At 41.7% G+C, this 13,017-nt stretch overlaps 1 long non-coding RNA gene across 1 annotated transcript; it reads right to left on the reverse strand.

Annotated features, from left to right (window-relative positions):
• Positions 1-56: 56 nt before the first annotated feature.
• LOC121075054 lies at positions 57-9,622 on the reverse strand. The gene is made up of 4 exons (XR_005822693.1): positions 9,478-9,622; positions 4,676-4,801; positions 2,252-2,325; positions 57-387 (listed from the first exon to the last, which is right to left on the reverse strand). It is a non-coding gene; the product is annotated as an uncharacterized LOC121075054 (long non-coding RNA).
• Between the last annotated feature and the right edge of the window lie 3,395 nt (positions 9,623-13,017).

Below are 13,017 nucleotides of genomic sequence, written 5' to 3' on the forward strand. Positions count from 1 at the left end.
TGTGGCGGAGGGTGGCGGGGCGGCCGCCATGTTGGGTGTGGCGCCAGGGCCAGCACTGTGGGGCGAGGAGGGGGCTCTGCTGCGAGTGTCCAGGAAGGAATTTTATGTGTAGGCTTTATTTTAACTCAAAATGCCCCAACCACGTTACACTGCAGGATTGGGACAACTGACTCAATGGCATTTTGCCTAGTACTGTGGCACAAGCAGGGACAGTGACATGTATAAGTACAATCCATGCATTTCTCACCTTGTTCTTCCAGGTACACCATCACATAGAGGAGAGGCCAGCATGAAGTGTTAGTGGTGATGTCTGAGCCTGCCAAAAAGAGATCCATGATCACTTGTGTCATGGTGATCTCTGAACACAGAGCGTGGGTCATCCTTTGCCTGTAGATGTAAGACATATGATGGGACTTAAGAATCTTTTAATAGCATAGCAAATTTCCAGCAAGAGGGCTTTTTGCGTCACAAAATCCATACTAAGTTGATGAAGTTGGTAAGACAGCGGCCTTGTAGCTCTATTAAAAATAAATAATCTTGCTGACTGAGGAAGACAGTGTACAACAAGGCTTGTTTCCATCTAGGGTGGACCAACATTACTGCCTCTGTGGTGACCGCCGAGAGACATCCTCAAGTACTTAGACAAAGTACTTTGCTTTTGAGGTTGAATTAAAAGAAATAAACAGGTCAACAGTCTCTCAGAAGAAAAAGGAGGAGGAGGTAGAAGGGCAGCTGGAAATGTCTGAGCTACAAGCATCTTAAATATGTTGCAGCTGTACAGGGGACAAATACTTATTACCCTTAATTTTCTGAGCTAAGTATGCACCAGTGAGGTCCCATGGCTCTCCAGGCACCCAGCTCTTCTGGTGGTTCCCGATCTCTTCCTAAATAAGTGTTTTTAGATCCTGCAAGTATGTTAGCGCCACCGCTGGTCTCATTAACAGAGGGTTGAAGTGCTTCAAGAGTGATGACAAAGTTTCTTAGATGTGCACGTGGAAACACAAGCACAAGGAACACCATGACATCTTGGCTTTGTAGGACATTTAAGGCCTGAATGTGCACAGCTGAACCATGTCTAACCATGCCTGTGATCCAGGTGACTGCACTGACCGTAGGAAATAAATGACCACTTAATTTCTTTAAAGTTTATTTTGGAGGCAAGATGTGTGAATGATGACCATTAGTATACTGTTACATTTCGGATTGACTGTTCTCCCCTACTAACTTTCAGATTTGTGGCATATAAATACCCTTGAATACAGTTTTTCTTATGTTTTCTAAGCGAAGCCTTGCCCAAAATGACCTGTTTCCTCCTACACCTTAGGTCAGCACTTGGCTGTAGTTCTCAAAGCCACGACCATGTTAGCTTGTCCCATTTTTTCTGGACGGTCATTGCAGACTTCTTTATTACACCTTTTACTGTAAAGACTTCTTGAGATACCTTGGTAACATGCTCAGCAACTAAGAATCGTGCAGGCTAGGCTAGTACATGAATGGGAAACTCATTAATTGTGTGTGCTGAGTGTATATTTGCGGCCCAGCATTTGAGAAGGACATGGAGCAGTGGTTCTACAGCATTCACCTTGCTGCCAAGAGCAGCTCATCCTGAAAAGAGGCATTAAAAGTAGATGCAGGCATTGTACCAAACTGTTCTCTGAACAGCTCAGTCTGCTAAAAATATTTCAGTGTACACAACAGAAAGTCCCACAGGGACCTCCCATGACATCCCTAAAACAAGTACATGCCCAGTCAAGGCATTCTTCACTGATTGGAATCCATTTAGCACAGTCACTGGAGCCTTTCCTGTCCATGGTGTATATACGTTTCTGTAGAGCCCAGCCCCCTAGGACAATGAGTCACATAAAGATACATTTACAGAGAGTTTGTGCCTGCCTCCTGCATCTTAGTGGTACTCTTAGACCAGAGCTCAAAGACCATTTCTATTATGTAGGGCTGTTTTGTGGTCCTTGCTATTGCATGAGAAAGGGACGGGAGACATTTCATCCTGGTCTAAGGAAATAAAAGAGATTGGAATCATGTTTCACTATTAAAATGTTAGAGGGCTTTCACTGTTATTAATACATAGCATTACTATTTATGACTGTTATTTTTCATGTATCTGCAGTTTATATAGCCAACAAAGCAACTGTCATGTTACCCAGAAACATTTCAATGGGATTTTTTCCATTTACGTTGCCCCACCAGAGGTGATTGATAGATACAGCAAAATCATAAACATTGCTTTTATTACCTTTCCATGTTCATTTGTTTTCCAGTCATACAGTGTTTTCAGAGTACCAGTACTTAGACAAGGAACAGCCTTCACTGTTAAAACAGAAATTATAGTTGTAATTAACACCAGCAGCCATTAGATGGTAATGTTTGCTCACCGTTGATCTAAGCATTGTGCTCGCCAGGTCTCACACGGAGAAGCAGTTGAGCCAAACTTTTCAAACTTTACACTGCCACTGATGCGGGGCATCTCATTCGAGATGTGTTGGGAATCGTGAGTGGCCTGCGAATCACGAGTGGCCAGCCATCTGATCCTACCGATGGCTGCTGGAGTTTGAGGTTTCAGTAGTTCCACACATCAAGGCTCTGGCTCCCATAAATCAGAGACCGATTTTGAACTCTTCAACCCTAGGTAGTTGAGAAAGACTTAATTGCACAGAGGGAGGGAAGAAGAGGTGGTGTTATCTTGCTCAAAGCATTAGGAGTTCAGATAACAACAACGTCAGCTAGAGCTTGTGACTGTATGGGATGGGAGGTTAGGATTTCCGAACATCTGTTTCAGGGATTTTAATGTATGAAGCAGGGAGATGAATAAAGATCATGCCTGCACATGATTTTTGTCTTACAAATGCATGTATATGTAATACCAAACCATACGTAACTACATATACATGCACACATACGTAACTATATATATAAAATGTGTGACCTTTTCTTCTGAGCACTTGTAGCACTTCATATGATGGACACATGAAAGATGAAAAGGCATATCTCTGCCCTTGGGGGGGTTAGGGAAATGGTGAAGACAGGCTATTCATAAAGCTGTTAAGAGTTTTACTACGCACAGTTTCCACGTGTCCTGGCTTCTGCAAAGTGCTCTTAGGAATACACTGGTAATGTTGTGTTGCTGATGTCAAATACGTTGCTCAGGAACATCTGTAGGCAGGACTGCATCTCTCTGGAGGTGGGTGCAGGCCTTCTCCTTTGTGGGAAACAAAGATGTTGCCAGGGATTCTTAAATATGCTGACCATTGTGAAAACACATGCAAATATGATGAGGTGCCTAGCTGCTGCCAATTGTTGTGAGCAAAGGCTGTTTTCTGTAGGGGAGAGTAATTTGAAGAATGGTTTTCACAGCAGTGGGAAGTCCAGTCTTTTAATTAATAGCTCAAGTAAGGTGGAGAGGAAAGAAAAAACAAGCGCTTGAATTCCTGAACTGGATTCCATCTAGTACCCAAAGGAACTGCAGAATCTGTGTTTTCTTTTGTGCACACAGGAAAGTAGGGAGCCTCAATGATGCATCATCTTGCACAGCTCCCAGATTTAATGATTCTCCTTGTTCCAAGATTGCTGCATAGAGGAGAGCCAGAGATGGAGACATGGCACGAATCCTGAGCATGAATCCTTCCTGGCTTTTCCTCCAGCAGCACATGGAGAAAGGAAAGTGTTCTGTGGGTCTCGTTTAGCACATGTAGTGTGTAGACCACATTAAGGTAAAAAGGTTAACATTACTAATGTATTCCTTCCAAGTCTGTGCACTGTCCAAGAAAAGGAAAAAAAAAAGGGGGGGGGGGAAAGAGGAAAAAAAAAAAGAAAAAAAAAGAGGGCCAGAAAGCAATGTGTTGATATACTGCCATATCAAATAGTACAAAGAATGTAACCTACTTGCAGTTCTGTGCAGCTGCTTGCTTACACAGTCAAACTCAAACATACTGAGATTCTAATCTAGCCACTTGGTTGTGTTGCAGTGCCTATCAGCTCTGGTAACAACCGACACTCACAACGTCCTTCCAAAACAAGCTGAACCCTGTGCAAGAAAAACTGGTGTCTCAGCCCGACCTTCAAAATCTTAAAATCACAGGTAACAAAGTTTTTCTTTGTCCTTACCCCTAAAAGCAAGATCAATTAATTTCCATCCCCAACAGCAAGGACTGGCCTGGGGCAGTAACATCTCCGGCGTGCTGCAGTCTCTCCCACTTTGCTGCTCCTGCAATGGCCAGGCCAGGCCTCTAAGGAAGCCTTCCAGGGTCTTGATGTGCCAAGAAATAACCAGCCAATGGCAATATTACCAAAATAAGGGCTACAGGATTCAGTTGCCAAGCAAATAAGCTTTGCTGCCTCTTTTTAGTAAGTTTTGCTTATTCTTCATGTTTCCTTTCCTCCTACCCTGTAGCTTGTGCTATACTAACAGTCCTCCCCAGGTACTATTTTTGACTGTGTGACTGTTCAGTGATTTGCAGCATTTACAACTGTTGCTACTGTCCCTTTCCATTTAATGCTAATCCTCTCTAAATTCCCACAGGGAGACACATGGCTTATAGCTCTACTTAGAAAGCTCAGATTGAAGCTGGGAAGGAGCAGAAGGATGCTTTTACCTGCTAGCCAAGGATACATTAGAAGTCTGTGCCTGAACTATTCACAAAACTATAAAATACATCAGTACCTTCAAGAGCATTTCATGGTGAGTTTGGAAGTTCAGCGTCCACAGATTGCCAATGAAGGGGAGAGGTGTTGATCCTGGAGGCAGCTTCCGTCAGGCCCTCTGGATGTTCAGGAACATCAGAGAAACCTAGACAAAAAGAAAGACAAGAACACCCACAAAAATTCAGCATTGCTCCCATCTCCCTCCTCACCCAGCTAGTGCCAGAGCCCTCTGCCCCGACGTCCACTCCCCTGCAGGCATCAGCCCTATTGGAGCACTTTGACATTACAGGCAAATTCACCATGTCTAGTCCCAAACAAATGTATCTGGGCTGCGGTGGAGTGTGTCCCTTGAACCATAAACAGTTTGAGCAGGAAAATGGAAGAGGTGAACCGAGGTGAGCCACTTTTCAGCTGTCACAGCAAGGATAGGATGGGTAGCCTGGTCTGGACATGCGCTTAGACTTCAGAGACCTGGTTCAGTTCCCTGCTGTGCTGCAGATCTCCTGTGTGATTCTGGGCAAGCTGCTTCTTGTAGTTTCATGTTATAACCTGTCTGTAATCTACCTAGAAGCAAGATGCCTTGAAAACGAATAGTCCCACATTTCCCTTTCACCAGGGTTGCATCTAGTGACCACAGAGCCATAAAATGAGTAATCTGGCCGATCTAATGGAAAGCCTTTCATTTTTAGGTGTAGTACTAGTTTCCTGCTAGCTCAGCAGTCTGAACAAACTCACCTCCTGGCTGCCGTCTCACTAACGCAGCAGAAGCAGCAAGAACGTGGTCAAGGACAAAGGGGACAGGACCACCCCTTTTGGCACACTCTCACTGGTGGTTTTAGCTGCAGCACGAATCTTTGTCTAAATTTCTTCTGCCTCACAGTCCCTCCTGCATGAACTCGTAGGGCTGTTGCTGTCCCAAATACATTCCCACTTAACCACACCAATGACAGGAGACAGAGAACTACCCTTTATAGAAATTATATTAAGCTCTCTGGTGATTTTTTTTTCTAATCCACTAAAACATTCTCAACTAATCGCCTAATAAGATTTTATAGGCAGTGAATGTATGGATGGCTCAGTAATGGGGAGATATAATAATGGGAGGAATTTATGGAAGGCTGAAAGCAAATCTAAAAAATTTGTCTTTCTTCATAAATGTTGTGAAAAACCATGAAGCACTGTATAACACTTCAAGAAACCATGAAAAAGAGCCTAGCAATTGTCAGCACTGTTTTCTTCCCACAGTCAAACCCTTCCCTGAGAGGTTCAGTTACTTTTGTCCATCTTCAGCATCAGCAATTTGAATTCCCCTTCATAGATCTTCACAGCAATTAGAGGGGTAGGAAAATGACTTCCCTTATAGCCTTACCCCATTCTAAGTACTAGCATTATTATTTTCTCCTTGTTTTCAACATGCCTGGCAAAGCTGAAATAATTGGTAACCCAACTAATTAGTGGAGATAGCTTGTTATAAAGCCTTGCTCTCAGTTAACTACTTTATTTAACCACTGACAAGTAACACCTCCTCATGATCAACAAGAAGATTCCTCCTGTGGGCTCTCCCTACACTGGCCCCCACATGGTGCATCTTTGCCACAGAAGGGAAAAATCACTCTTCTTGTACAAGCGATGCATCTTTTTTCGATCATATTCAGTAAAACAGATCACTTCTCACTAGAAAATGAGCTGGAGACAGCTGTCAGAAACAGCATTAATGTCACTTTACCTGTGACTGTTTCTGAATGATTTTTTTTTTTTTTTTTATTGCCAGCTGGCATCTGAATGCAAAAGGGTTTTGCTAATTCATACCGTAAAACTCAGGACACATTAATACAGGTGTTGACTGAGTGAGAAAATAGCACAAGCTTTCACAGACCAAATTGACTTATTCTAGTCAGTATAATTATAAATGAAAATATGCAAAAATATATATATATATAATTGAAAATAGTTAACATACTGTGACTGATTACTAATGAAATGACCTTGGAGGATTTTAGAAACATTAAATTTCTGCCCTTTTTAACTAACATGGGACTTTCAAGATGTCTTCTACTGCTCAGAGAGTCAGAAGAAGCTGTGCTGGGAGAGCACAGTGGTGGTCTTTACAGGAAAAATAGTTTTGATCCCATGTTGCTGCCAGATGTTAAGGATGGGAGTTTTGCCTCTCTTATTAAATGCCTATCTGGCAGCACTGCTGTCTCTTCAGGACCACCCTAGGAGAGGCCAGGGCAGCTGGCTGTGCTCAGCAGCACTGTTACGGGGACGTTGCACTCTCTGCTGTTGCCTGACATGCTTGTTACATGTCCAGCTCTCTTTGCTTTCATTCTGACTCTCAGGGAATAGAAAAAAAGAGTGAATACTCATGCCAGGGCACAAGGCAGCAAGGTGAAGCTAATGGGCCTGGGTGCATCTGTGATTCTTAATAAATCAAAGATGTGTTTGTCAGCTCACCAAGAGCGTGAAATGCCATTTGGATGCACTCTTACAAGCTTTTACCTTTGCACTTCCATCCTAATGATATCTTTGTGCTGACCTCCGTGTGTTCTTTGGGAAAGCACAGTCCAAATGGTTTTACATACGACTTCATTAGTCTCCCCTCTTGTCTTGGCTAAGTCTAAACATGGAGCAGTGCCCAGTGCAAAGTGCTTGCTGTAGTTTCTGTTCCCGACAAAAAGAGGTTGCGGAGAACCCAGAGCAGGTTGTCTTCATCATATCACAGAGCTGGGATTGCCTTTAATCTTCAAGCAAGAGAGGGGTGAGATTAGAGCACAGCAGACCTTCCAGCACATGCAGCCATTAACATAACTCCAGATGACTTCAGCAAACCACGCTTTGCAGAATCTGTGATTTCCCAAAGCAAACAACTGTGAAGAGCAGTAACAAAGAGTAAAAGATCTCAAGTCCTTGTTTCTTCATGTTTGAACAAAGTATCCTGTCTTGTAGGCAGATCTAAGAAGTGCTTTGAATGATAGCAAAAGATCGCTGTTGGAAGTTTTCTCAATGGCAGATGTTTCTTTCAGAGATCTGACACAGTCAGAATGCTCCGTGGGATTTCCTTATTTCAATGAAAATTTTAGAACAAGTCTGTAGAGTCCCACTCCTCCACCAGTGTCCTCCTGTGCAGAGCATCCATGCACCGTATTCACTGTGTCTGAGTCAGGTACAAGTCAGTAAAACCCTGTGTTTCTCCTGTTTCCTTAGTCTCTCTGTAGGTCTTGATTTCCAGCAGAAAAGAATGTGAAAAGTGTGAAATCTCTTGGCAAGTAAATACCTTATCGTGAAGATCTGGGAGATGGTTTGGGAGCCAGGGCAAAATATCATGGATCAGTAGGAAACAGAGCAGATTTGCCTTTATTCTTTCTCCTTAAATTCCTAATAGTTCTCTCAACATATTAAAATATCCAAGACAAATTTTGGCAGCAAGATCTACTATTTAATTATACCAAGAGATGTATTTTGGTACTGCGAGGGTGGTTCAGTTTGAGAACTCTAGGTAGGAGTATCTAAAACATATGGTTAGAGCACTGATCGGAAATATCTGAAAGATCTAACCTGAATGACTACAAAAAAAAAAAAAAAAAAAAAAAAAAAAAAAAAAAAAAGAACCCTTTGAGTCTCATGTAAAATAGTATTCAGAGAAGGCAAAATCTCGAGAAATAGTTTCTTGCCATCTGACAATCTCTCTGGGTACTTTCGCCACAGTATCATACTGTCAGCTGGAATCTGACTGCTGCTATAGCTGGCTTGCAGCCTTTTTTGCTTTCCATGTTCTGTGCTGTGGCTTATTCGTGTATTCTTTGTATTTTTTAATTGCTTTGTATTGATCGTATTCCGCTTGTGGTGTTCCTTTTATTTTTTTTCTTCGTCTTGTAGGACTCCTCTGTCTCAGCCTTTCTGCATCTGCAGGATATGATCTTCAAGCAGTTTTTTTAACTGGTTCTCCTGGAAACAGCTACATGCAACCAAAGATACCTACAGGAGGCTGGGAGATGTTACCCAAATTAAACACATCATTCACTGTTCTTCTGAATCATGTTCATTACATGGTACTCATAGAGAAATAACTGCTGTGAGCCCAGCAAGAAGACTGAGTAATCAGTATTTGCCAGGCTATGCTACACAAGGTTGTACCAATGTCCCTTTTGAGGTTAATAACAGAAAAAAAAAGCAACCCAAATCCAATGAAGGTGTACAATAGAAGTGGTAGTACTGATGGCAAAATAGGTAATCCTCTTTAATACGATGTCCTGTCCAAGACACTAATCACAAAGAAATAGAAATGAAGCTTTCTAAAGCAGAGAAGAAACTGTCCTTTAACCCCCTTCTTTATAATCTTGTCATATTATCACAATCAATATTTTCAAGAAAGCTTACTTCCTTATTCTTATATCTTGTACAGTGATGTGATTGAATCTGCATGCTCTGCTACACAGCGACATATCAGAAGAGGTTACACACAACAAACCTCCGCAGGAATTTTGAGTGCTGATATATGACAGTACGGGTTGTTCCCAGGTTCACAAACCCTCATCTGTTCACACTGAACAGTACAGGAACTGAATCATCTTCTCAAGTCTTACCTGGCACTTGATGATAAAACCCCTGAAAACCCCTTGTAATTTAATACAGCCTCATGGATCCCCAGACTTGGCCTACTGGCATCTCATGGTGCTTATATTTAATGTGGCAACCCTCAAACTTGGCCTGAGAAAATACTGCCTGTGTAACACGTCTGATTAATTCTTACTCAAGATGCTGAATTTTGTCCTTGAAGACAAAACACATGCATTTTTGAATGGCAATTGCAAATCGCTCTACCTTCCTCCAGCAATCTGAGAACCCAGGTCAATCCTTGACAACTTTAAGTCATCCATCTCCTTTTGCCTGACTCTGGAGAGAATTTTTACTTGGAATTTCTTGTTTGTGAGGTCACATTGGAGAGCAATAAGTCTTAAAGGATAATGGGCTGGGGAATAGTGAGTCCTTAACTGAAATACACAAGTGACTGTATTGGTTACAATTGAATATAGCAAAAAAAAAAAAAAAAAAAAAAAAAAAAAGGTAGGTAGGCTGGTGTGATTTTGGCTACTATCTCTTAAGGGGAGAGGCTTAAATAAATCCATCCATACAGATTTCTTTAGAAGTTCAGTACCACTAAATACCATATCTTATTACCTCTGTAACTTTGTGTGAACTTGGAAATCTCTCCTTTAGGCTGCCCATGTTTGCAACAATAAACTAAAGGTTTTCAAATTGACTTAATTGTTTCCCTGAGGGTGAAAATACTGCTTTATTCACTGCCTTTGGCTGAGTCACAGACACTCCATTTTTATTCTCTCTAAGGCTCAGAAGGCTCCCCTAAACCCACGTTTTTTTCCGTGGACTCTGGTAGCAACATCAGTTTTTGCAGGAGTAAACTACAGATACAGCATTGCTCAGTGTATAACACACCTTATTTACATGGCATCTTTTGATCATTTTTATATATTTAAAATCAGCTAGCAGACAATGTACAGTTGTGTAACTCCTCCAGGAGAGGGCTGTGTCACCATCTGAAACCTACGCACAACCCGTTTTGAGTGGTGAGTGTTTTGCTCTTTGGCCATTCCTAAGCTTGACTGCAAATCCACAAATGTCACTTCAGCACTGTCCAGATTCTGCTTAGGCAGTCCTTTATGCACAACAAGAAAATAATGCATTGCAGAGACCACTCAGAGCCACAGCGTGATGCAGTTTTCTGTTTCAGCCACTGCTCACATTCAAAATGATTGCTGCTATGTAACACAAACTCCTGATCAGGTTGTGGTTGTCCTTTTTGAAAAACACCTACCCACATCTCCCTTCTCTGGGCAAACACAACAGCCCTAACAATTAAGCAACATTGATACTATCCAGTTAAATTTGAGCTCTGTTATACCCCTGCTGTGCAGTGGAACTGGATTAATGGATGGGATCAGAAAGTTAAGGCTTCCCTATTGAATGGATAAAAGAAAGATTAAAAATTGACAGTTTGTTAATAATTACACTGATACCCGAGTTACATGAACCTTACCTCTTAGAAAGTTCACTCATCTCCTTCTGCTGGTGGGTATGGAAAGCAATTGAATCCTGGCATGCTGTCTTGTAATCAGTCCACGGTCACGTAGGGACATTATATAGCATGCAGTGAAGAGCATGAATGATGCTTTCGGGTACTGGCACTCCTGAATGAATCTGTACTTCAAATCCTGGCTAGCATTTGTTGCCCTGAACAAGCTTTTGCAGCTGGCTAGTTGTGTACTGGCTCTGTGCTCTCAGAACAACTACAGAATCATAAAATCATCCCTTGCTATTCCTTTGTAAATCATGACTGTGAACTGGATTGAACTCAAGATGGAAAAAAAGGCATGTGAAAACTGTTGCCTTTGTAAGATTTGATCTCAGAGAGGGCACCTTGGTATAGCTGATTAGATGCATTTCACAGTATGAAGTACATTGACCTCCTGTGCCGAGCTACCATTAAAAGGCAAAAAGGCAGCGTTGTGTAATTTGCCTCAACAAATGAGAACAATTCCTAACAGTGTGATTTAAATCTAGAGAGATATCTCAAAGGGCTAGGGCATAAGGATGAATGAAACTTACCTGTGCATGCTGGAAAAAGGTTAAAGGGCTGACATTTCTTTTCTTGGGTGCAATTTTTATCTACAAATCTAATCTAACAAAATGACTTGCTGATTCAAATCATAGTACCTATATCTCCAACCATTTGATCTGCACACAAAGCTGCATTGGCCATAATGCTTCAAGATGGCAAAGCTGCTCTTCAGACCCCACATTTGCCATCTCTTGTCCTCCATCACTGTATCATATGGCTTGTCTGATCTGCCTGACCTATAGCATATGCTGTAACAAGCACACAGAAGTAAATCCAATATTCCTTACACAGTCGTACTCTCAAACAGATGTCTTTGTTTCATTCTGCAGTGCTTTTTCTGCATATGCAGCCACAGACACCCCTCCCTCTCTTTTCCACTGAATATTTCAGCTCAGGGTGATTTTTGCAGGTATGTTAACTGTATTTTTCCCACGTTGAAACTCAACTATTTTAATGCTTCATCCATCTCCAACTCCCCATAAATTAGCTCCTTCATGACACCGAAGCTTGTTGTTCCTTTCAATTTAAGTCTGCTGCAAACGTTATTAATGTGATATTTCACAATGGTAAAAAATATTGGGTATAACGAGGATGAAAAGGAGAGGTGGTAAGATAATGACATTTACAGCATCAGAATTTTATGGGGAGGGATTTCCTCATCCCGGGTTACTCACAATTCCCAGTTCAGGCTGCTCTGACAGTGCGGGCTCGAATGCAGATCTCACGCCTGATGATACGTGGCTCCTTTACAATGCATTAAAGGAAATGTGTGCAACCCCCATTCAATTAGCACATTATCTCTTGTTTTGACCAGAAATTTCATTCTAGTACTGAATAGAATCTGATTTACTGTTCACAATGCATTTTTATCACCTGAAGACATCTAGAAAATGAATAAATTAAGCTCTGAAAAGAGCCAGCAGCAAGACTTTTAATCAAAGGAAAATGAATAACAGTAAGTGCATTTTGGCTCATGCTTCAGGATTACAAGTTGCTTGGATGAACATCTCTTTCTAGTCTCAGTTATGTCTCAGCAGGCACCTGGTCAGGGTCTATTCGCGAAGTAAGAGCAAATTGTTCCAATGGAAAATGTAAGATTATGACAATAAAAGCTCAAACTGAAGTATGATATATCGAACCATTTTAATTCTGAGTAAATGGCATAATAGCCATGCTCCGTCAGATGAAAGTTCAACTAATCTAATGTTCCTTTTTTGACAGCACGTGGTAGCAGAGGCCTTAGGAAAGGTTATAAGAACAGGATAAATGAGAAACACTGTATTGGTATTAAACAACCCAAAAGGAATTTTCTTGCTGAAAATTTATCCAGCTGCTTTTTGAACAGAAGGAAATGTTTCATACAACATCCAGTGGCAAGGAGTTGCATCGCTTACCAAGGCATGTGCAGTACCATCCCTTCTGGCTCTTTTGAGCAATCCCTGGTTTTGTTGCATTCAACACCTGCCAGCCCTTCCATTGGAGAGACAGTGAGTGTTTCCTTTTCTGTTGGCTCCTGTCTGTTCAGGATTTTCTAGGTCTCCTCAAAACTACAGAAATAGTTTCCCCAGATGTGCTATGCTGGTGCAACAGACTATTTTAAAAATGTAATACCATCAAGTTGGTTTCCCCACTACAAGTAGTTGATTCACTGTTTCACACACTGGAACATCAACAGGGACAACTAAGCTCGAGCCTTTGACACACACCAGTTTCCTAAACATGTT

This window comes from Cygnus olor, chromosome 9, assembly GCF_009769625.2.
Source record: "Cygnus olor isolate bCygOlo1 chromosome 9, bCygOlo1.pri.v2, whole genome shotgun sequence".
NCBI lineage: Eukaryota > Metazoa > Chordata > Aves > Anseriformes > Anatidae > Cygnus > Cygnus olor.